Source organism: Hemitrygon akajei, unplaced genomic scaffold (genome assembly GCF_048418815.1).
Source record: "Hemitrygon akajei unplaced genomic scaffold, sHemAka1.3 Scf000052, whole genome shotgun sequence".
NCBI classification, from domain to species: domain Eukaryota; kingdom Metazoa; phylum Chordata; class Chondrichthyes; order Myliobatiformes; family Dasyatidae; genus Hemitrygon; species Hemitrygon akajei.
Window position 1 is genome coordinate 6,725,116 of NW_027331938.1, and position 24,346 is coordinate 6,749,461.

General features: G+C 44.3%; 1 long non-coding RNA gene across 1 annotated transcript; it reads right to left on the reverse strand.

Moving 5' to 3' along the window:
- Positions 1 to 22,010: 22,010 nt before the first annotated feature.
- Positions 22,011 to 23,627, reverse strand: LOC140721224 (uncharacterized). The gene is made up of 3 exons (XR_012097342.1): positions 23,583 to 23,627; positions 22,889 to 22,932; positions 22,011 to 22,536 (listed from the first exon to the last, which is right to left on the reverse strand). It is a non-coding gene; the product is annotated as an uncharacterized lncRNA (long non-coding RNA).
- Between the last annotated feature and the right edge of the window lie 719 nt (positions 23,628 to 24,346).

The following is a 24,346-nucleotide window of genomic DNA, read 5'->3' on the forward strand; positions in this document are numbered from 1 at the left end:
GTTCAATACGGAGAAGTGTGAGGTGGCACATTTTGGAAGGGCAAACTCCAAGGCAGAGTACAAAGTAAATGGTAGGATACATGGCAGTGTGGAGGAGCACAGCGATCTGGGGGTACATGTCCACAGATCCCTGAAAGTTGCCTCACAGGTAGATAGGATAGTTAAGAAAGTTAATGGGGTGTTAGCTTTCATATGTCGAGGGATAGAGTTTAAGAAACGCGATGTAATGATGCAGCTATATAAAACTCTAGTTTGGCCACACGTCGAGTACTGTGTAGAGTTCTGGTCTCCTCAGTTTAGGAAGGATGTGGAAGCAAAGGAAAGCGTACAGAGGAGATTTACCAGGATGCTGCCTGGTTTAGAGAGTATGGATTATGATCAGAGATTAAAGATTATGATCAAAGATTTACTCTTTGGAGAGAAGGAGGATGAGAGGAGACATGGTAGAGATGTACAAGATATTAAGAGGAATAGACAGAGTGGACAGCCAGCGCCTCTTCCCCAGGGCACCACTGCTCAGTACAAGAGGACATAGCTTTAAGGTAAGGGGAGGGAAGTTCAAGGGGGATATTAGAGGAAGGATTTTCACTCAGAGAGTGGTTGGTGCGTGGAATGCACTGCCTGAGTCAGTGGTGGAGGCAGATACACTAGTGAAGTTTAAGAGACTACTAGACAGGTATGTGGAGGAGTTTAAGTTGGGGGGTTATATGGGAGGCAGGGTTTGTGGGTTCGCACAACATTGTGGACCGAGAAGCCTGCAATGTGCTGTACTATTCTATGTTCTATTTTCCATGTTCTGCCCATAACCTTTGATGCCGTGTCCAGTCAAGGAACTATCAATTTCTGCCTTTAATAATCCCAACGACCTGGTCTTCACAGCTGCCCGTGGCAACAAATTCCACAAATTCACCATCTTCTGGTTAAAGAAGATTCTCCGCATCTCTCTTTTGAAAGGGCGCCCATCTATCCTGAGGCTGTACCCCCCTGTCCTGGTCTCTCGCTTTCCACTTCTACTCTGTCTGGGCCTTTGAGCAGTCGAAAGGTTTCAATGACGTCACCCCTCATCCTTCTGAATTCCAACGAGTAAAGTCAGAGAGTCATCAAACATTTTTCGTATGATAACCTTTTCGTTCCACTAATCATCCTGGTGAACCTCCTCTGGACCCTCTCCAATTCCAGCACATCTTTTCCAAGATATGGAGCCCAAACATGAAGAAGCGATGGGTAGAATGCAGATTGCTGGGAGAAAAACAAATCTGGGAGATGAATGATGGTCATAAGGGTTGAGCTGATAGGGGGTCGAAGGTGATGGGGAACTGGGAGTGAATTGTTTTGACAGATTCTACTGAATGGTTGGGCATGATAGAGGACCGTTGAATTTCCTTGTGTTGCTGTTACCCTGTGCTCATCCGACAATAGACGCTGCGGAGCGTATAAGGGTTAAAAAAGGTATTAGACAGGATCTCTGATCGGACAACACAGGATTAAGGTTCTCAAAGACTGATAACCGTGGGCTGTTTTTATTTTTCTCTCTTGCTTTTCTTAGAATTGAGCTCGGGAAGTGTCTGTTACACAATACTAGTTTGTTCTGAACCATATTTATTTAGAACAAAGGAAGCAGCCGATTGCAATCACAGAAGCTAGATTTACAGAAATGTAACTGTTTATAAACACCGAGAGAGTGATAGAGAGGGTGGGGAGTATGATTAAACATGGGTCACCGCTCCTACCCACTGCAGAACACATCCATCCCTGATCTCCTGTCACTGCTTTGTTTCCAAGTGTCATCATCTTCTGAACAATACGCCCCTTAACCCTGAAGATGAGCCATCTGAGATTCTCCAAACATTGGAAACATCTTGTTTACATCCACTCTATCTGTGCCCCCTAGTCCTAGACTACCCAATACAGGACATATCCTCTCCACATCCACTCTATCTGCGTCGTCTGTTCCTGGCTTCCCCCACTATAAGAAATATCCTCCCCACATTCACTTCATCTGTGTCCTCTGGTCCTAGACTCTCCCACTATAGGAAACATCCTCCCCACATCCACTCTATCTGTGTCCTCTGGTCCTAGACTCCCCCACTATAGGAAACATCCTCTCCACATCCACTCTATCTGTGTCCTCTGGTCCTAGACTCCCCCACTATAGGAAACATCCTCTCCACATCCACTCTATCTGTGTCCTCTGGTCCTAGACTCCCCCACTATAGGAAACATTCTCTCCACATCCACTCTATCTGTGTCCTCTAATCCTAGACTCCCCCACTATAGGACAAGCCAATCTATCTGGGAATAACTTTCTCAAAGCTCCTTTATCAGTGTTAGCACATCGTTTGTCAGACGATGGCTCAAACCTGCTTCAGGAACGAAGAAGATGAGGAAGATCGGCGGTGGTGGCGGGAGAGAGAACAACGTTAGTATCTGCAGCACCAGAGGTCACTCAAATCTGCTGCCCAGGTTGACTCTGTGGTGAAGAAGGCATGCGGGTGCTTTTCAAGATGGCGGCGCAGTGAGAAGTCTACTTTGCTGAGCTCAGCACCGTAACTCTGATGATTTCGCATATAAACCTATCCGTTTCAACGGTTTTTAATTCCCAAGTGTCGGATTTAACAACATGAATATTGTTACGTATTCAGGCAACAATAAATATATATGAGTTAGGCAAGGGTTTTCATAACAAATAACACCTTTATTAAACACTGAAAATCAACCCCCCAAAAATAAACAAACATTAGCTTAAACGGAACTCAGCTGCTGTGCGGCAGATTCACAGTTCTTAATAGCGTTGCAGTCCCAAACAGTCTTTAAAGCGGTATTGAAAAAAAACAGTTCTTTAAAGCGGTATGCCGATAGAAAACAGTTCTTTAAAACGGTATGCCGAAAGTTCAAAAGCTCACAGTCCATTTAAAAGGAGAGACTTTTTAAGGCGATTTAAATTCTCTTCCACGTCGTTGTCCTATCCCCCAGCGTCGAACTCTTCCCACGTCGAATTTTATTAAATACAACGGCTTAAAAAAACACTGACCTTTCTTCCACACTCTGTCCTCAATCTCCCGCTATCCCAGCGGCGATTAACACGAGAACAGTCAACGAAATCCTTCCGAATGAGGATCAAATAAGGTCGTAACCAATCCACCGTCGAAAATCGATTCTCCTCGATTTTTATCTGCCAAACTTATCTTCACTCTCCACCAGCAAAGAAACCGCTGGCAATGACCTTTTAAACTTTAGGCATTATATAAAACTTCATTTTTCAACTAAACTGCGTCATCACATTAAATCACGCAGGGACATGAAGTTAGCTTGGCAAATCCCGCCACGAACTGCCCCACCTGACAGGGTGGGGTCTTCCTTTTAATATCCTGTAAAAAAAACCTGTCACATGACCTCTACTGGCGGGAAAATGACATCACTCCACCATCACAAGACCATTACCTCAAGTCCAGTATAACTTCAACCCCAGTCACGTGTCACGGGTACGTAACACCTCCCTCCAAAAAAAAAAAATTTTTTGGTCTGACAAGAACAAAAATTTTAACAATTACTTACCAAAAAAACAAATGTATAAACTATAACATACACAATATACAATACAGTAGGAGTGTTACAATAAAAAAAAACACTCCCAAAAAAAATTACATTGTACATTCAACATCGAGATAGACAATCAGCAACCACATTATCTTTACCTTTAACATGAGTTATCACAATATTGTACTCTTGTAACATCAAACTCCAATTTAATAATCTTCTGTTTTTGTTTTTCATCTTACTCAGAAAAACTAACGGATTATGATCAGTGTAAACAATAAGTGGTTTTTGAGTTGTACCAACATATACCTCAAAATATTCCAAAGCTAAAACAAGAGATAACAATTCTTTCTCTATTGTTGAATAGTTTCTTTGATGCTTATTAAATTTCTTAGAAAAGTAAGCTACTGGATGATCAACCTCATCACCCTCATTCCTTTGCATCAATACTGCTCCCGCAGCTTCATCACTAGCATCTACAGCTAATGAAAAAGGTTTTTCAAAGTCAGGTGCCTTAAGCACAGGTTGTTGACATATCATTGTTTTCAATTTTTCAAATGCTTCCTGACAAAACACTGTCCACACAAACTTCACATTCTTCTGCAAAAGGTTAGTTAATGGAAGGGCAACATTAGCAAAATTCTTACAAAATTTTCGATAATATCCTACCATTCCCAAAAACCTTCTGAGAGTTTTTTTCCCCGTCGGAGTGGGAATCTCTAAAATTGCCTGAACTTTTGCCTGAACAGGAGCTACCTTACCTGGACCTACAACATAACCAAGGTAAGTCACAGTGGCATGTCCAAATTCACTCTTGGCTAAATTAATAGTCAAGTTAGCTTTTGAAAGCTTTTCAAACAATTTCTCCACCGCAATTATGTGTGCTTCCCAAGTATCATTTCCTGTCACTAAATCATCAATATAAGCATCAGTATCTTTCAATCCCTGAATCACAGAATTAATCATCCTCTAGAAAGTACCTGGGGCATTCTTCATCCCAAATGGAAGAACATTATACTCATATAACCCAGATGGAGTTACAAATGCGGAAATCTCTCTACCTCTGTCCGTCAATGGAACACACCAATACCCTTTCAATAAATCAATCTTTGTAAGGAACTTTGCTTTTCCAACCTTATCTACACAATCATCTACTCTAGGAATTGGATATGCATCTGTTTTTGTTACAGCATTCACTTTCCTATAGTCCGTACAAAACCTAATACTACCATCAGGGTTTGGCACCATAACACATGGCGAACTCCAATTCGAGTTAGAATGTCTAATAATATCATTCTCTAACATGTATTCAATTTCTTTCTCAGCAAGTTCACATTTTTCCATGTTCATCCTATATGGATGTTGTTTAATAGGTTTAGCATCTCCAACATCTACATCATGTGAAGCTATAGTAGTCCTTCTCGGAACATCTGGAAACAAATCCTTATATTTAAAAATCAATTCCTTCATCTGTTGTTTCTGCTCTAGCTGTAAATGTGCTAATTTCTCATCCATATTTTCCAGAATGGTCGAATTAGGTAACCCAACAGAAACAATGTTAGATTTAGAATGAAAGTCAGATGAATCATCTATCATGTTCCCAGTTAAATCAAACTCATTCTCACTAACCACAACAGTCACAGTATCAGATTGTTTCTCAAAATATGTTTTAATCATATTTATGTGGCAAAGTTGTGTTGACCTTCTACGATCTAAAGTTTTTATTACATAATCCACATCATTGATTCTAGACACAATTTCATAAGGACCATGAAATCTAGCTTGTAAAGGATTTGTCTGCACTGGGAAAAGAACCAACACCTTATCTCCAGACTTAAACATCCTCATCCTAGCTTCTTTATCATACCAAGTTTTCATTTTCCCCTGAGCCAACTTTAAATTTTCCCTGGCTAAACTACAAGCTTTATGTAACCTGTCCTTAAATTTCAAAACATAGTCCAACAAATTAGTATGCACTTCGTTACTAATCCACTGTTCTTTCAATAAAGCTAAAGGTCCTCTAACTCTATGCCCAAACACAAGTTCAAATGGACTAAAACCTAAAGATTCCTGTACCGATTCCCTTACTGCAATTAAAAGTGAGTTTATACTCTCATCCCAGTCACTTTCATTTTCCACACAATATGTCCTAATCATATTCTTGAGAGTAGAATGAAACCTCTCCAAGGCACCTTGAGATTCTGGATGGTATGCAGACGAAGTGATTTGCTTAGCTCCCAATTTATAAACTATCTGTTGAAACAACCCAGAGATAAAATTACTGCCTTGATCAGTTTGTATTTCCTTAGGCAATCCAAAATAAGTAAAGAATTTTATAAGAGCCTTCGTCACAGTTTTAGCTTTTATATTCCTAAGTGGTACTGCCTCTGGAAACCTAGACGAAGTACACATGATAGTCAACAAATACTGATAACTAGTTTTTGTCTTTGGTAATGGACCAACACAATCTACAATAACTTTAGAAAACGGTTCACCAAATGCTGGAATAGGTTGTAATGGAGCTACTGGTGTAACCTGATTTGGTTTACCCACAATTTGACAAGTATGGCACGTCTTACAAAACATCGCCACATCTTTTCTTAAGCCAGGCCAGTAAAAATGTTTTAAAATCTTGTCCACAGTTTTCCTTACCCCTTGATGTCCACCTAAAGGCACACTATGAGCTAAAGTCAAAATCTCATTCCGATAAACTTTAGGAACAACCACCTGATAAACAACATTCCATTCCTCACTTGCAGGAATTGTAGGCGACCTCCACTTCCTCATCAACACTCCTTTTCCCAAATAATATCCTACTGACACCTTCTCAATTTCACTACCTAGTAAAGCTTGTTCCCTTAATTTTATAATCTCAGGATCTCTATTCTGCTCTGCTATCATCTCCTTCCGAGACAGAGATAAATCTTCATAGTCAGACTTACTCCCGGAACCTTGTTCAAACAACGAAGGTAAGAAAGTCTCTGACACATCCTCAAAACTCGAATCCTGAGTTGAACAGTCATGAGTAACAACCTCATTCTGCACATCAATTTTTTTAGCCATAGCTCTAGTCACAACACAGGAAGAATCTGTGTTAGAATTCACCTCTGGTTCCTCTGACTCCATTGTCAAATGCCCTTCAGGAAAAACTTGTCCACCTGCCAAGTCATTACCTAACAATAAAGAAATACCCTTCACAGGTAAGCTATGCTGTAATCCTACTTTAACAAATCCTGTGACTAACCCTGACTTTAAATTTACTTTATGCAAATGTTCAGGCATAAAATCACTTCCAACACCTCTTATGTAATTTACCTCACTAGTATCACGCTCTTCATTAAACCTCAACACACTATCTAACATCAGTGATTGAGAAGCTCCAGTATCCCTAAGAATTTTTATTGGCACCAGAGTAGATCCTTCTTTCAAGGATACAAACCCTTCAGTTATAAAATGATCATATCCCTTTCTAACTTGCTCAGACTCTAACAAATCCTCATTTGTGTTTACCAAACCCTGTATCTTTACAGGTGCTTCAGTATGTTGCACACAAGCATCTGGAACTGCTTCCTTCTCTTTCTTTTTCAATTTGAAACAGTTAGCTATTACATGGCCAGGCTTCTTACAATAGTTACAAATAAGACCAAACTGTCTTTCCTTCACAGGTTTTCCTTCCTCCTTACCTCTCACATTAACCTCTGATTTAATTTCTGATTTACCCTGAGTCTCCATATTATTTTTCCTCTTAAAAATTCTACCCTGAGGAAATTTATTCTTATGGATTAAAACATACTCATCAGCTAATCTAGCACAGTCCTGCAATTTTTCAGTATCCCTCTCATTTAAGTAGGTTCTTACTTCAACAGGAATGCTTCTTTTAAATTCCTCCATCAAAATCAGCTCTTTCAATGTATCATAGTCCTCATTTACATTTTTAGAAGAAACCCATCTCTCAAAACACATAGCTTTATCATAGGCAAATTCCACATAAGTCTTTTCCACAGACTTTTTCAAACTCCTGAATCTTTCCCTATATGCTTCTGGGACTAATTCATATGCTTTGAGAATATTTGTTTTCACAATATCATAATCTAATGCTTGCGCAGCAGTTAAAGCTGTGTAAACTTGTTGTGCTTTGCCTTTAATCACACTCTGTAACAACACTGACCATTTATCTTTCGGCCACTCTGACATCCGAGCAATAGTTTCAAAATGTTGAAAATATCTTTCCACTTCTGTTTCACTAAATGGAGGGACCAATTTAATTTCTTGGCTAGCAACAAACGGTTTTTTAGAATCAGAAGACTGATTCCCAGACCTTAATTTCACCATTGCATATTCAAACTCTCTCTTTTTCTGGTCAGATTCCAATTTATAACGCTCCAATTCTGCTTTACTTTGTTCCAACTTCATTTGTTCAATTTTCAACTGTATCTCCAGATTACTTATTGGAAACGATTCTAAAATCGATTCATCAAAATCACCCGAAGCCACAAAATGTGATGCGATTTTTCTCTGTATTACAGCTTTTGATGTAGTCGCCAAAATACCTTTAAGTTGCAATCTATTAGCAATCTCAGATACTTCAGTTTTTTTCGCCTTCGCTAACAAATCCGCGTCTGGCGAAGCCAGAAACTCATCAATATTCATCGTTGCCGAATACCACTCACAAGCCAATCAAACAAAAGAATCGAGTATTCCCCGTTACCAAAACACCAATTCAAAATTCAAAAAGCATTTTAAATTCAAACGATCCAATCCCGGACGAGCCCCCATAATTATGTTACGTATTCAGGCAACAATAAATATATATGAGTTAGGCAAGGGTTTTCATAACAAATAACACCTTTATTAAACACTGAAAATCAACCCCCCAAAAATAAACAAACATTAGCTTAAACGGAACTCAGCTGCTGTGCGGCAGATTCACAGTTCTTAATAGTGTTGCAGTCCCAAACAGTCTTTAAAGCGGTATTGAAAAAAAACAGTTCTTTAAAGCGGTATGCCGATAGAAAACAGTTCTTTAAAACGGTATGCCGAAAGTTCAAAAGCTCACAGTCCATTTAAAAGGAGAGACTTTTTAAGGCGATTTAAATTCTCTTCCACGTCGTTGTCCTATCCCCCAGCGTCGAACTCTTCCCACGTCGAATTTTATTAAATACAACGGCTTAAAAAAACACTGACCTTTCTTCCACACTCTGTCCTCAATCTCCCGCTATCCCAGCGGCGATTAACACGAGAACAGTCAACGAAATCCTTCCGAATGAGGATCAAATAAGGTCGTAACCAATCCACCGTCGAAAATCGATTCTCCTCGATTTTTATCTGCCAAACTTATCTTCACTCTCCACCAGCAAAGAAACCGCTGGCAATGACCTTTTAAACTTTAGGCATTATATAAAACTTCATTTTTCAACTAAACTGCGTCATCACATTAAATCACGCAGGGACATGAAGTTAGCTTGGCAAATCCCGCCACGAACTGCCCCACCTGACAGGGTGGGGTCTTCCTTTTAATATCCTGTAAAAAAAACCTGTCACATGACCTCTACTGGCGGGAAAATGACATCACTCCACCATCACAAGACCATTACCTCAAGTCCAGTATAACTTCAACCCCAGTCACGTGACAAGGGTACCACTGTCACGTGTCACAGGTACGTAACAATATCGATGAATTTTTACTTTTGAGCTGCTTCAACACCATGCCGTCGGAAAGTTAAAATGGCGGTCAATATGGACTGCACAGAGCGCTCGCCCTGAGCTAAGGAGCTAGCTGGGCTAACGCGTTGGACCCTGATTTTCGTCAAGTAGCTCAGGAAGTTACGGAGAACGTAGTCAAAGTGATGGACGAGAAGCTGGGTCCGCTCTTTCTGACACTCCAGAACCACACGTTGGAGTCCTCCATGTTGTGCCGAACCATATAATCCATAAAAAAAAGTTCTAATCCCACACTACCCCATTACCCATCATTTTTCATTCATCCGTGTGCCTGTCCAAGAGGCTCATAAATACCCTTAATGTTTTAGCCTCCACCACCATCGCTGGGAAGTCATTCCAGGCATTCACAACCCTCTGTGTAAAAATACTTACCCCTGATGTCTCCCCTAAACTTCCCTCCCTTAACTTTGTACATATGTCCTCCAGTGTTTGCTATTGGTGCCCTGGGAAACAGGTTCTAGCAATCCACCCTATCTATGCCCCTCATAATCTTGTAGACCTCTATCAAGTCCCCTCTTATTCTTCTACGCTCCAAAGAGAAAAGTCCCAGCTCTGTTAATCTTGCTTCATATAACTTGTTCTCCAAACCAGGCAACATCCTGGTAAATCTCCTCTGCACCCTCTCCATTGCTTCCACATCCTTCCTGTAATGACTTGACCAGAATTGAACACAATACTCTAAGTGCGGTCTTACCAGAGATTTGTAGAGTTGCAACATGACTCTCTACACTTGTACTCAATCTCCCTGTTAATGAAGCCTAGCATCCCATAGGCCTTCTTAACTACCCTATCAACCTGTGCAGCGACCTTGAGGGATGTATGGATTTGAACCCCAAGATCCCCTTGTTCATCCACACTCTTAAGTAACTGACCATTAATCCTGTACTCAGTCTTCTGGTTTGTCCTTGCAAACTGCATCACCCCACACTTCTCCGGATTGAACTCCATCTGCCATTTTTTTGCCCAACTCTGCAGCCTGTCTATATCCTCATGTAACTTTCGACAACCTACCGCTCCATCCACAACTCCTCCAATGTTCAGTCATCCGCAAACTTACTCACCCATCCCTCTGCCTCTACATCCAGGTCATTTATAAAAATCACAAATAGCAGTGTTCCTAGGACAGATCCCTGCGGCACTCCACTAGTCACCGACCTCCAGGCAGACTACCTTCCGTCCACAAATACCCTCTGCTTTCTTCCTTTAAGCCATTTTTTTTTATCCAAACAGCCAAGGTTCCACATTTCCCATGCCTCATGACTTTCTGGATGAGTCTGTCATGAGGGACCTTGTCAAATGCTTTGCTAAAGTTCATGTATACCACGTCAACTGCCCTACCTTCATCAATTTCTTTTGTTACCATTCAGGCTCGTGAGGCACGATCTTCCCTTCACAAAGCCATGTTGACTATCCATGAGTAATCTGTTCTTCTCCAAATGCTCCTAGATCCTATCCTTAAGAGTCCTTTCCAGTAGTTTGCATACCACCGACGTTAGTCTCACCGGTCTATAGTTCCCAGGTTTCACGCTGTTACCGTTTTTGAACAAGGGAACTACATTTGCCGTTCTCTAGTCCTCCGGCACTTCCCCTGCAGCCAAAAAGGATTCAAAGGGGATTCATCTTGACTTCTTGTGCGAGGAAGAGCATTTTACATTGCTGGTAATCCGATAAGGCCGATGGACTATTTGACTGGCGTAAATTTGTCATGGAATACATTCCTTTGGACTTTTTGACATGTATGGTACACTCAAAAACCAATAGTTTTCTTTAAACATGACAACCGTTTCTGCAATATTTAGATGTAAACCTGTCTGCTATCCTAATGACGGCTTTTGTATAGCATATTGTGGTGATGTCCATATTTTGATGGAAGTATTCAGATAGGGGATATCTGTGAGGGGAAGAAATGTAAATGTGCCTGGAAATTGAAAGTTGTTTTTATGCTGATCAAAAAAGAAAATGAAGGCATAGGGTGTGTTGGCCATCATCAGCCGTGGGATTGAGTTTAAGGGCCGAGAAGTAATGTTGTAGCGATATAGGACCCTGGTCAGAACGCACTTGGAGGACTGTACTCAGTTCCGGTCGCCTCTCCAGAGAAAGGCTGTGGAAATTGTAGGATTGGGGAGCTTGCCTTATGAGAATAAGTTGAGTGAACTCGGCTTTTTCTCCTTGGAGCGATGGAGGATGAGAGGTGACATGATAGAGGTGTATAAGGTAATGAGAGGCATTGATCGTGTGGATAGTCAGAGGCCTAAACAATCCGGTCACCACTGACGTCACCATCACTGGCCTTTCAGCCTGACCGACCTGCCCTCCCACACATTCTTATTCTAGCTTCTTGGCCCCCTTCCTTCCCGCTCCTGCTGAAGGGTCTCGCCCTACAACGTTGATCTTCCATCGGTGCTGCTGGACCTGCCGAGTTCCTCCAGCGTTGTGTGTTCGGTCCTCCTGCGACGCCCTGGAAACTTCCTGGGAGATGGGTAGTGTGGCCCGTGGATTAATATTTTTTACAGTCCCGTAGAACTGACTTTATGCTTGAGAATGTGTGCAGAAGGGTTTGGGCGAGTTGTGGATACTATATGTACTGCAGCCTACAGTCCTGAAAGGAAAATCAACCTATTACTGACATCGATCTGTAAAACCGTCCTTATGTTTTGCAACATGAGCTGGCCTGTGGGGTCGAGTGATCGATGGAGGGGGAACTGGGTTGTTTTTGTCATTATTTCTGTTTCAGTTGAACTGTTGATAAATATATGGGAAGTGATTACCACAGTTTCCCATTTCTCTCTTATCTGTTGTGAGCAGACCGTGAGACACTGCTACAGAACTAACGAATGCAATTGCAAAATGCAAGTCCCCTGCCTCCACCACCGGCACATAATGGCCGATGTGTGCACAGTCTATAGAATGCAACACAGTTACTCACCAGGGCTATTCTACGGGACCCTGCGGACCACCAGTCCCATCACACACTTCCCCCTACACATTATCACTTCCCCCCTTCTCCCCCTCTCACCCTAACAACCGCTCTCGTCCTGAGGGCGAATGGCAGCAAGAACAACGATGAACAGCGCCACCCGCTTCTCCCGCCACTCGGAAATCTGCCTGACCGGCCTGCATCTCGGTGCGGGTCCGATTCCTGAACCCGCTACCTGACAGAACTTTTGAACCACCTTTCCCAGACAGCTTCTGACAGTTTAAGGAGGGAGCCCACCAGACAGCCTCTGAGTGAGGGGTTTGGTAAGGGAGGGGTGATAAATTACACCCTTACCAGCAACAGTCATTTTCATCCCTTAAAATGTTGAGGAATAATCCACTTCACTCTCTGGTGAAAATATTCCTCTGGGAATTGTTTTCCTGGTGACCGTTTCTCGCTGTGATATGTGTCCGAGGAGAGAATAAGCTCTTTTTTTAATCTCAACAGACACCGATATTGGAAATATCAGCCAACCTCCCGTGCCACCCGATCCTGAGTAGATCAACCCTTCCTGCTGAATCTGTCTGCTCCTTGCCGTTAAAAGGCTCTCTCTGGTACAAGTATTATTCTACAATCCTTGGTGACGTACCAAGTATTCCTAAACTCCCAGTTAAATATATGTTTATTTTATTCATCTTCTGTAATGGCATCAATGTGCTTGACACTGATTAGGTACCCTGAGATGTTGACAGCCAACACACGCAAAATGCCGGTGGAACACAGCAGGCCGGGCAGCATCTATCGGGAGAAGCGCTGTCGACGTTTCGGGCCGAGACCCTTCGTCAGGACTAACTGAAAGGAAAGAGAGTAAGAGGTTTGAAAGTAGGAGGGGGAAGGGGAAATGCGAGATGACAGGGGAAGACCGGAGGGGTTGGGTTGAAGCTGAGAGCCGGAAAGGTGATTGGCAAAAGGGATACAGAGCCGGAGAAGGGAAAGGATCATGGGACGGGAGGCCTCGGGAGAAAGAAAGAGGGAGGGGAGCACCAGAGGGAGATGGAGAACAGGCAGAGCGATGGGCAAAGAGAGAGAGAGAGAGAGAGAGAGAGAGAGAGAGAGAGAGAGAGAGAGAGAGAGAGAGAGAGAGAGAGAGAGAGAGAGAGAGAGAGAGAGAGAGAGAGAGAGAGAGAGAAAGGAGGAGGTCGGAAGAAAACTGAATATATCAGGATGGGGTATGGACGGGAGGAGGGGCATTAACGAAAGGTAGAGAAGTCAATGTTCACGCCATCAGATTGGAGCATGAAATCGATTACGTTTCCACTGCTGATCCAACATTAAGGACTGGTTCTCTGTGTCCATCTAAATTACTACACCCCTCACTGTCTCTGTAACCTTCTCCGGCCCCTATCGCCTTCCACATCCCTGAAAACGCATGCACACTCATTGAAGCATGTAACATTCCCGGGAGATATGACTGTGCACATATGGAGATTACATTTTCACTCGTCGCAAGTATTTGTTGATGGAGCAAATTGCAAGTTTGAACCCGGTGTGGATGAAGCCTTTTGTGAGACGGTCCAGAGTAGCGGAATTCTGGGCGCGGGATAGACCATAAGACGTAGGAGCAGAATTAGGTCATCTGGCCCATCGAATCAGCTCCGCCATTCAATCATGGCTGATCCTTTAATTTACTTCTCCTCAACCGCAGTTCCCGGCCTTCCACACTGTTATGCTTATTCAGAAAGTCAGAAGGCATGGGATCCAGGGAAGTTTGGCCAGGTGGATTCAGAATTGGCTTGCCTGCAGAAGGCAGAGGGTTGTGGTGGCGGGAGTACATTCAGATTGGAGGGTTGTGACTAGTGGTGTCCCACAAATATCTGTTCTGGGACCTCTACTTTTTGTGATTTTTATTAACGACCTGGATGTGGGGGTGGAAGAGTGGGTTGGCAAGTTTGCAGACGACACAAAGGTTGGTGGTGTTGTAGATAGTGTAGAGAATTGTCGAAGATTGCAGAGAGACATTGATAGGATGCAGAAGTGGGCTCAGAAGTGACAGATGGAGTTCAACCCGGAGAAGTGTGAGGTGGTACATTTTGGAAGGGCGAACTCCAAGACAGAGTACAAAGTAAATGGCAATATACATGGTAGTGTGGAGGAGCAACGCGATCTGGGGGTACATGTCCACAGCTCCCTGAAAGTTGCCTCACAGGTAGATAGGGTAGTTAAGAAAGCTTATGGTGTGTTAGCTTTTATAAGTCGAGGGATAGAGCCTAAGAGACGCGATGTGATGATGCAGCTCTATAAAACTCTAGTTAAGCCACACCTGGAGTATTGTGTCCAGTTCTGGCTGCCTCAGTATAGGAAGGACGTGGAAGCATTGGAAAGGGTACAGAGGAGATTTACTCGAATGCTGCCTGGTTTCGCGAGTATGGATTATGATTAGCGATTCAGGGACTTAGGGCTTTACTCTTTGGAGAGAAGGAGGATGAGAAGAGACTTGATATAGGTGTACAAGATATTAAGAGGAATAGATAGAGTGGACAGCCAGCGCCTCTTCCCCAGGGCACCACAGCTCAGTACAAGAAGACATTGGTTTAAGGTAAGGGGAGGGAAGTTCAAGGGGGATACTTGAGGAAGGTTTTTCACTCAGAGAGTGGTTGGTGCGTGGAATGTACTGCCTGTGTCAGTGGTGGAGGCAGATACACTAGTGAAGTTCAAGAGACTGGTATATGGAGGAATTTAAGGTGGGGGGTTATATGGGAGGCTGGGTTTGTGGGTCCGCACATCATTGTGGGCCGAAAAGCCCAATATGTTCTATTTTCTATGTTCTGCCCATAACCTTTGATGCCGTGTCCAATCAAAAAACTATCAATTTCTGCCTTCAATAATCCCAACGACTTGGTCTCCATAGCTGCCCGTGGCAACAAATTCCACAAATTCACCATCTTCTGGTTAAAGAAGATTCTCCGCATCTCTCTTTTGAAAGGGCGCACATTTATCCTGAGGCTGTACCCTCTTGTCCTGGACTCTCGCTTTCCACTTCTACTCCGTCTGGGCCTTTGAACAGTCGAAAGGTTTCAATGACGTCACCCCTCATCCTTCTGAATTCCCGCGAGTAAAGGCAGAGAGTCATCAAACATTTTTCGTATGATAACCCTTTCGTTCCTCGAATCATCCTAGCTAACCTCCTCAGGACTTTCGCCAATTCCAGCACATCTTTTCCAAGATATGGAGCCCAAACATGAAGAAGCGAAGGTGGAGGGCAGATTACTGGAGATACACAAATCTGGGAGATGAATGATGGTCATAAGGGTTGAGCTGGTAGGGGGTCGAGGGTGATGGGGATCTGGGAGTGAAGTGTTTTGACAGATTCTACTGAATGGTTGGGCATGGTAGAGGTCCGCAGAATTTCCTTGTGTTGCTGTTACCCTGTGCGCATCCGACAATAGACGCTGCGGAGCGTATAAGGGTGAAAAAAGGAATTAGACAGGATCTCTGATCGGACAACAGAGGATTAAGGTTGTCAAAGTCTGAGGCTGTACCCTCAATGCCAGCACATCTTTTCCAAGGTAAAGAGCCCAAACATGAGGAGGCGCAGGTAGAGGGCAGATTACTGGGAGGCAATTAAAGTCTGGGAGATGAATGATGGAATGGTCGGGGTGGTTGAGTTGGCAGGGGATCGAGCGTGATGGGGAACTGGGAGTGAAGTGTTTTGGAGAGGTTTTACTGAATGGTTGGGCATGTTGGAGTATTAGAGAATTTCGATCTGTTGTTGTTACCCTGTGCTCACCTGACAACAGATGCTGCGGACGGTATAAGGTTAAAACAAGGTTTTAGACAGGATCTCGGATCTGACAACACAGGCCGAAGCTCGTCAAAGGCTGACGTTCATGAGATGTTTTTTTTTTTCACTTGCTTTTCTTAGAATTGAGCACGAGAAGTTTTTGTTACACAATACCAGAGTGCTCGAAACAACTTTGTTTACAACAACGGAAGCAGCCGATTGCAAACCGCAGAAACCAGATCCACAGAAACTTAACTCTTTTTAAACACCAAGAGAGAGATAGAGAAGGTGGGGAGTGTGACTGACCATGGGTCACCGCGGCTGCGGCACAACAGAACGCATCCATCCCTGATCTCCTTGTTTCCGATTGTCATTTTCTTTTAAATCTTTTACGTCCCTTATTCCTGAAGCTGTGCCGTCTGAGATTCTCCAACCATGGTAAACACACTCTTCACATCCACTCTATCTGTGCCTTCTGATCCTAGACTCCCCCACTATAGGAAACATCCTCTCCACATCCACTCTATCTGTGCCCTCTGGTCCTAGACTCCCCCACTATAGGAAACATACTCTCCACATCCACTCTATCTGTGTCCTCTGGTCCTAGACTGCCCCAGTATAGGAAACATCTTCTACACATCCACTCTATCTGTGTCCACTGATCTTAGACTCCCTCACCATAGGAAACATCCCTCTCCACATCCGCTCTATCTGTGTCCCCTGGTCCTAGACTCCCCCACTATAGGAAACATCCTCTCCACATCCACTCTATCTGTGTCCCCTGGTCCTAGACTCCCCCACTATAGGAAATATCCTCTCCACATCCACTCTATCTGTGCCCCCCTGGTCCTAGACTCCCCCACTATAGGAAACATCCTCTCCACATCCACTCTATCTGTGTCCCCTGGTCCTAGACTCCCCCACTATAGGAAATATTCCTCTCCACATCCACTCTAATCTGTGCCCCCTGGTCCTAAACTCTCCCATTACAGGAAACATCCTCTCCACATCCCACTCTATCTGTGTCCTCTGATCCTAGACTACCCCACTATAGGAAATATCCTCTCCACATCCACTCTATCTGTGTCCTCTGGTCCTAGACTCCCCCACTACAGGAAACATCCTCTCCACATCCACTCTCTCTGTGCCCCCTGGTCCTAGACTCCCCCCACTATAGGAAACATCCTCTCCACATCCACTCTATCTGTGTCCCCTGGTCCTAGACTCCCCCACTATAGGAAATATCCTCTCCACATCCACTCTATCTGTGCCCCCTGGTCCTAAACTCTCCCACTACAGGAAACATCCTCTCCACGTCCACTCTATCTGTGTCCTCTGGTCCTAGACTACTCACTGCAGGAAACGTGCTCTCCACATCGACGCTATCAAACCCTTTCCCAGTTCGAAAGGTTTCACTGACACCACCCCTCATCCTTCTGAATTCTCTGAATACAGACCCAGAGCATTGAACGCTCTTCGTAGGACAAGCCATTCCATCCTGGAATATCTGACCTAAAGCTTCTTTATCACCTTCATCAGTTTTAGCACATCGTTTGTCAGGCGATGGCTCAAACCTGCTTACTGTGCTGTAAGTGAGCCGTCAACAGATCATTAAAAAGTTTCAATATTAACATCTTTTATGTTCGAGTCCTCGTGAAATGAAGGCTAACACTGCATTTACCTTGGTCATCACAGACTGATCCCGCAACGTAACCTTCAGCGAATCCTGCACAGGGAATCCCAAGTCCCTTTCTACCCCAGTTTTTCTTTTGTATTTTATTTTTCATTTTAGAAACGAGTCAGCCTTCTATTTCACCCCACCCCCCCCCCCCCCCCGCCAATGTGCATGCTCAAACACCCCAGGAAGTACATTCCATCTGCCTTCTTTACCCAGTCTCCCAATCTGTCTAAGTCCTTCTTTAGCCTCTCTGCTTCATGTCCTTTCATCTATCTTCAAATCGTCTGCAAATCTTACAACAAAGACATCAATGCCACCATCCCAATCACTGACATCTGACGTAAAGGATCCGTTCCCAACACAGACTCCCGTGAAACACACTCGTCACCGTTTGCCACTCAGAAAAGGCTTCCTGTATTCCCACTCTTTGCCTCCTTCCCCGGGATATGTGTTCCCGTTCTGGGAAATTGCCGAGCGGCCTGCGTTATTCCCCCCGATTTCCTTGGAGCTGCGTCTGCGACGTGTGCCTTCGGGGTGAGGCTTTGGGTGGGACCGGGAATCCTCGCCGAATTCGCCGACTGAAGCTTCTGGGGAGACCGAAACACCGAGACAACAGGAGCTGTGCGAGCTATCGGAGGCCTTTCCCTCTCCCGGTGGTGACAGGGAGTCCACCGATCCTCGAGTCAAATTGAAGTAGTAAGTTAGACATAATCGAGATAATTATATATGCCATCTCTAAGAATACTTCCATTGAAGTAGTAAAATGGATTCCATTGTTCCATTATTCCTATAGTTAATCATAAACTATATACAATGAGATCCACCTCACTGGATGTACAGGTGGACTTGATTCATAATAGACTAAAATTCAAGTGTTCATAAGACTGATGGCATCCGGAAAGAAACTGATCTTGTACCTATTTGTCCCGGCACAGATATTTAGAAAGATAGAAAATAGGTGCAGGAGTAGGCCATTCGGCCCTTCGAGCCTGCACCGCCATTCGGTAGGATTATGGCTGATCATCCAACTCAGTACCCTGTACCTGCTTTCTCTCCATACCCCCTGATCCCTTTAGCCACAAGGGCCATATCTAACTCCCTCTTAAATATAACCAATGAACCGGCCTCAACTGTTTCCTGTGGCAGAGAATTACACAAATTCACCACTCTTTGTGTGAAGAAGTTTTTCCTCATCTCGGTCCTAAAAGGCTTCCCATTTATCCTTAAACTGTGACCCCTCTTTCTGGACTTTCTGGACTTCCCTAACATCGGAAACAATCTTCCTGCATCTGGCCTGTCCAATCCGTTTAGAATTTTATACTTCTCAATAAGATTCCCCCCTCAGTCTTCTAAATTCCAGTGAGTATAAGCCTAGTCGATCCAATCTTTCTTCATATGAAAGTCCTGCCATCCCAGGAATCAATCTGGTGAACATTCGTTGTACTCCTTCTATGGCAAGAATGTCTTTCCTCAGATTAGGGGACAAAAACTGCCCACAATGCTCTCGGTGCCGTCTCACCAAGGCCTTGTACAACTGCAGTAGAACCTCCCTGCTCCCGTACTCAGATCATTTTGCTATGAATGTCAACATACAGTGATCTAAAGCGCCTACTAGAAGGACGGAGTTGGAACAGGTGATGCCCAGGGTGTGATGGGTCTACAATAATGCTGCTTGCTCGCTTCCTGACTCTAGATGCATATAAGTCCTGAATCGGGTGCAGCTTCACACCAATAATCCTTCCCGCAGTCCTGACGGTTGTTTGGAGTCTATTCTTGTCTTCTTTGGTAGCTGATCCAAAACAGACAGTGATGGACGAACAGAGAACAGACTGGATTATTCCTGAATAGAATTGAATCAGCAGCTCCTGAGGCAGGTTGTACCTCCTAAGTTGACGTAGGAAGTACAACCTCTGCTGAGCCTTTTTGTAAAGAGTGTCTGCGTTGGGTGTCCACTTCAGGTCCTGGGAGATAGTGACACCCGGAAATCTGAAGGTCTCCACAGCAGACACAATACTGTTTAGTATAGTGAGTGGGGGGAGTATTGGGGGGCTCCTCCTGCAGTCCACTGTCATCTCCACAGTCTTGAGCGTACTTAGCTCCAGATTGTTCTGACCACACCAGAGGGCCAGCCGTTCCACCTCCCGTCTGTATGCAGACTCATCACCGTCTTGGATAAGGCCAATGACAGTTGTGTCGGCTGCAAACTTCAGGAGTTTAACAGATGGATCCTGTGAGGTGCAGTCATTAGTGTAAAGGGAGAAGAGCAGTGGGAAGAGCACACGGTGCCCTGGGGGTGGGGGGGGGGGGGTCACCGATACTGATTGTCCGGTTGCAAGAGATGATGCTCCCCAGCCTCTCTTGCTGCACCCTGTCAGTCAGGAAGGTTGTGATCCACTGACAGATGCCGGGGGAGACATTCAGCTGGGTGAGTTTGGAGTTGAGGATTTCTGGAACGATGGTGTTAAACGCCGAGCTGAAGTCAACAAACAGGACCCTTACAGAAGTTCCTGTGTTCCTGGATTATATTCAGTAGAGAGCAGCATGGCGAGTGGCTGAATTCCAACAGGGAGAAAAGACAATATTGTCATTTTGAATACTGTGGGTTATTGGCTACAGGAGCCCACACTGATATAAGTTGATACATGTTATCCAAATGAAAGAAAAGAAAATAAGGAAAGCACAAATTAGGGGGCGGGGTGGAGGGGAATGCGATAGGAATTAGTGACCAGATGAGAGAAGGAAAAGTGAAGTCCAGATTTGCATTACATGTTTTAAATACCGAGAGTGGTCGGTGCCTTGAACGCACTGTCAGTGGAAGCAGTGACTGGCAGCTTAAGTGTCATCTGGGCATTTACGCGGGGAATGGAGGGGTGCTGATCTCATATCGGCAGTTATATTGTTCCCTTATCACATAATGCTTTTTTTCCCCAGATACATTCAGCTGTACGGAGCAGAGAGCAAAGAAAGAGGAAGATTGAAGCCAAAAAACGCAACAAAAAATCACGTAACTACGGTGGAGTGAAACACAGACACGAGGGAGGCTGATGGAAGATCCACGTGAAGTGAACGGGTTATGGGATCAATCAACAGTCTGCAAATAAGAAGCGACGTCACATGGAGAAAAGTGTCTGAATCAGTGTCTCGGATGGATAAACATTCACTGAGCCAATTCACGCAGCAAATCAGGAGTCAACTCAGGGTTTCAGCACCGTTTTCTCTTTTATTCCATTTATTATTCAGCCATGAAGCGCGGAGTAGCCGTTCAGCGACCGACGACAAACCCGATCAACAGAGGAGGTTTACAAGGACGTTGCCTGGGTGGGAGAGCATGCCCCATGGAAATAGGTTGAGTGACCTCGGCCTTTTCTCCCTCGAGTGACGGAGGATGAGAGGTGACCTGACAGAGGTGTATAAGATGATGAGTGGTATTGATGGTGTGGTTACCCAGAAGCCTTTTCCTAGTGCTGAAATGGCCAACACGGGATAGTGTAGCTTTATGGGTCTCGGACGTAGGTCAAGGGGAGAGTCAGAGGTCGGTTCTTCACACAGAGAGTGATGGGTGAGTGACATGCAGGGCCAGAGACGGTGATAGAGGCGGATACAATAAGGTCTTTTAAGAGCCATTTGTATAGATACATGGAGCTTCGAAACATAGAAGGCTGTGCGGTAAGGGAAAAATCTCGGCAGTTTCTAGAGAAAGTTATATGGTCGGCACAACGATGTAGGCCGAAGATCCTGTAATGTGCTGTAGAGTTTCTGTGTGCCATGTTCCATGTTCCAACGCTGACCTAATCACAGGGCAACTTGCAATGACCAATTAACCTTCCTGGACTTTGGGTGGTCAGATGAATCCGAACTCCGCTGTGCTAACCACACCTGAGTTGAATAGGCTTAAAATAATTTTGCCATTTAAATCACACATTACAGCACATAATCAGCTGGTCAGGTAGCACAAATAGAGTACGAAGGAGACAGAGATATGACCAGGGGTCATTTTATCAAAATCCCCATGACAGGTCAATAGACCAGTCTCTTATAACGCATTCGGACAACTGCGGGAGCACACGAATAACACCTGAAATACGTGACCATGGTATTGATGATCTATTCCCGGTCCTGGTCTCGGACAGAATCTGATGTTTCTCTATATTGGTCACCATAATTCTTTATCTTTCTGTTCAAGGCTCCTTGATTGAGGCTTAAGAGTACAGAGACTGTGTCATTTGCTGTGTGTTTATCAAACCCTAAAGCTCATTAGGTATTTCCTACTCCCTGGAAAGGCACTTCCGCCGTGCATGCACGTATCCCGCCCACTCTGTCCAAATGGGTTTGGGCCTCTGAGACACTAATGGAAGGTGAATACGAGGAAAGTGACGAATACGGATCCCTTGCTCATAGCGAGCTCTGTGACGCTGAGCGTGAAATTAATGGAATTAAAACCACTTGGCCGCTTGTGCCGCGGCACCGGCCTCACGCCAAGTGAATAACGAATCTAAGCTGTGGGTTGAGCGTGAAGCGCTCCGATATTTCATGTTTTTCAGCGTAACAAGTAGTCAGAAACCTACCGGACCATGATGTGGGTCAAGACGGTGTAGAGGTTAGATCACACAGCAAAGTTGAGAGGGAAAATGTCGGCGGCAGTGTAAAGGTGTCAATTATGGGTCATAGGAGTCTGGGCTGAGGTGAGGGAACTAAGCTGCTGTGATACAAACGAGTCAAAACCTTCAGTGATGACTTCGGCGTGAGGATGTGAAACGCAGAAAAGATCTAACGGAGACATGGAGAACAATTATAAAGAAACATTGAAGGACATTCTGAACGATGGCGTTTCCCTCGATGGTTGCCCTTCCTCTGTGTCAAATCACGTGCCAACCATCCTCTTCTCTTCTAGAGTGACGTCATCTGCGGAAACAATTCACACGTCAGCAATCGGAAAGTGCGGCTGCTGGTGAGGACAAACACGAGATGATAATTTTTGAATCTGTGCCAAACATCGTGACAATGGAACATTGCATAGAACTAGTATATTTCATATCGCCACGGGTCCAGGAAATTTGTTACTTTCAATATTAATATATCGCTGTACGATGCCGCCCAACTCCAGTCTTATACTGTGTTTCGAAACTGCTAACGACAGGGTAATATATACACGGCACAACCATGGCCCTGCACGGCTCACAGAACTGAAACTAGTGCATACGTTTCCTTTACAGGTGACACTATGTATCGGCAGCCCAATATCCCGTTCACTTACCTCTTCAGATCACTGTAAACAGATTGGTTCTCCAGGACAAGTCCCTGTAAGTGTGAGGAAATCAGCATGATTAGCAGATTTTTTTTAAATCAAAAGCATTTCTTGTCTGAAGAAAACTGCAAGAATATTAAGGAGTACCTGCGCTCATTTAATAAATTATGTCTGAAAGTAACACGGAACACTCGGATCATGATGAACAGAGGATCCGAGACAGACAGTCATGGTGCCCAGGGAAAGGGCACGTAATCCCTTGGCCTTTGCTTCCCTTCCGTCAAGATGATCAGAGTGATATTTGCAACTTTCTAGTCCTCAAAAACAATTCCATAGTAATCTGAAGCTTGGTGTGTCAATGCTAATACTTCTGCTACCTCTTCAGCGGCCCATTTCAGAATGCTGGGGAGCAGTTAATCCCGGTGATTTCTCCATCTTCAGCCCTTCCAGCTTGCCTTGCATCTTCTCCTTATTATAGTGACTGCAACCACTCCGGTGCCCTGACACTGTCATACTGATGGTCTGCTCCGCAGTAAAGACTGACACATGATACTTCTTGAGTTCATTGGCCATTTCTGTGTCCCCTACAGTTGCCTCTTCGACGTCATTCTCACTATCGAATATCTCGCTTCAGGTTTTGTTTCTTACTCTGTGAAGTGGAACAATTACTACAAAAAGGGATTGACGCAAATATAGCCCTTACCATATAAGTAGAGCTTCCATCTTCTGTCTTGTTCCTTGCGCCCTGAAAAGAGAATTTGAAGATTTCTATTGAGAGGTTTAACCAAGTGCTCAACATTTGTATTCTGTCTCTCAACATATAAACACCACGAGTATCAATTTTCACATTCTTCCCTGCTTGGAGCAATATTGCACCATTCGCCATTCTACACGCTGCGTGCTTCAGATTCAGTGTGAGAGCAATATATATTTTGTTTGACATAGGAACACTGCCGAACGATATTAAATCATTCGTAATCACTCAGCAATAAGAGTAGCATGATGCATGTTACTTAACGAGGAACTCGTCTGCAAAACCATTCATCTAGGGAGATAAATCTGGATCAGAATGTGCACGTGACAGATTGGGGATATGGACTTGTGGCCTCAGGACGCTGACCGTATTTGCTCTTTCTCGTAAACGCTCACAGAGATCACTGCTGATCACAATGGGCCTGTGCAGACCTGACCATGCTTTCCCTCTGTGACTTACCCGCGTAGAGCGGACATTTACAAAGTCATTCATGAAATATGTTCCAGTCAGAGTAAGATATGTCTTTGCAGAGTACAAGAATTACGGATTCTGCGCACACCGCAGGTGTCTCCAGTGACGTCTTTCTGCAGATGCAGAGCAACACCCACAAAATGGCGGAGGAACTCAGCGTTTCAGGTAGCATCAATGGAAATTAATAAACAGTCGCCGTTTTGGGTCGAGACCCTTCTACTGAACTGGAAAGTAAGCGGAAA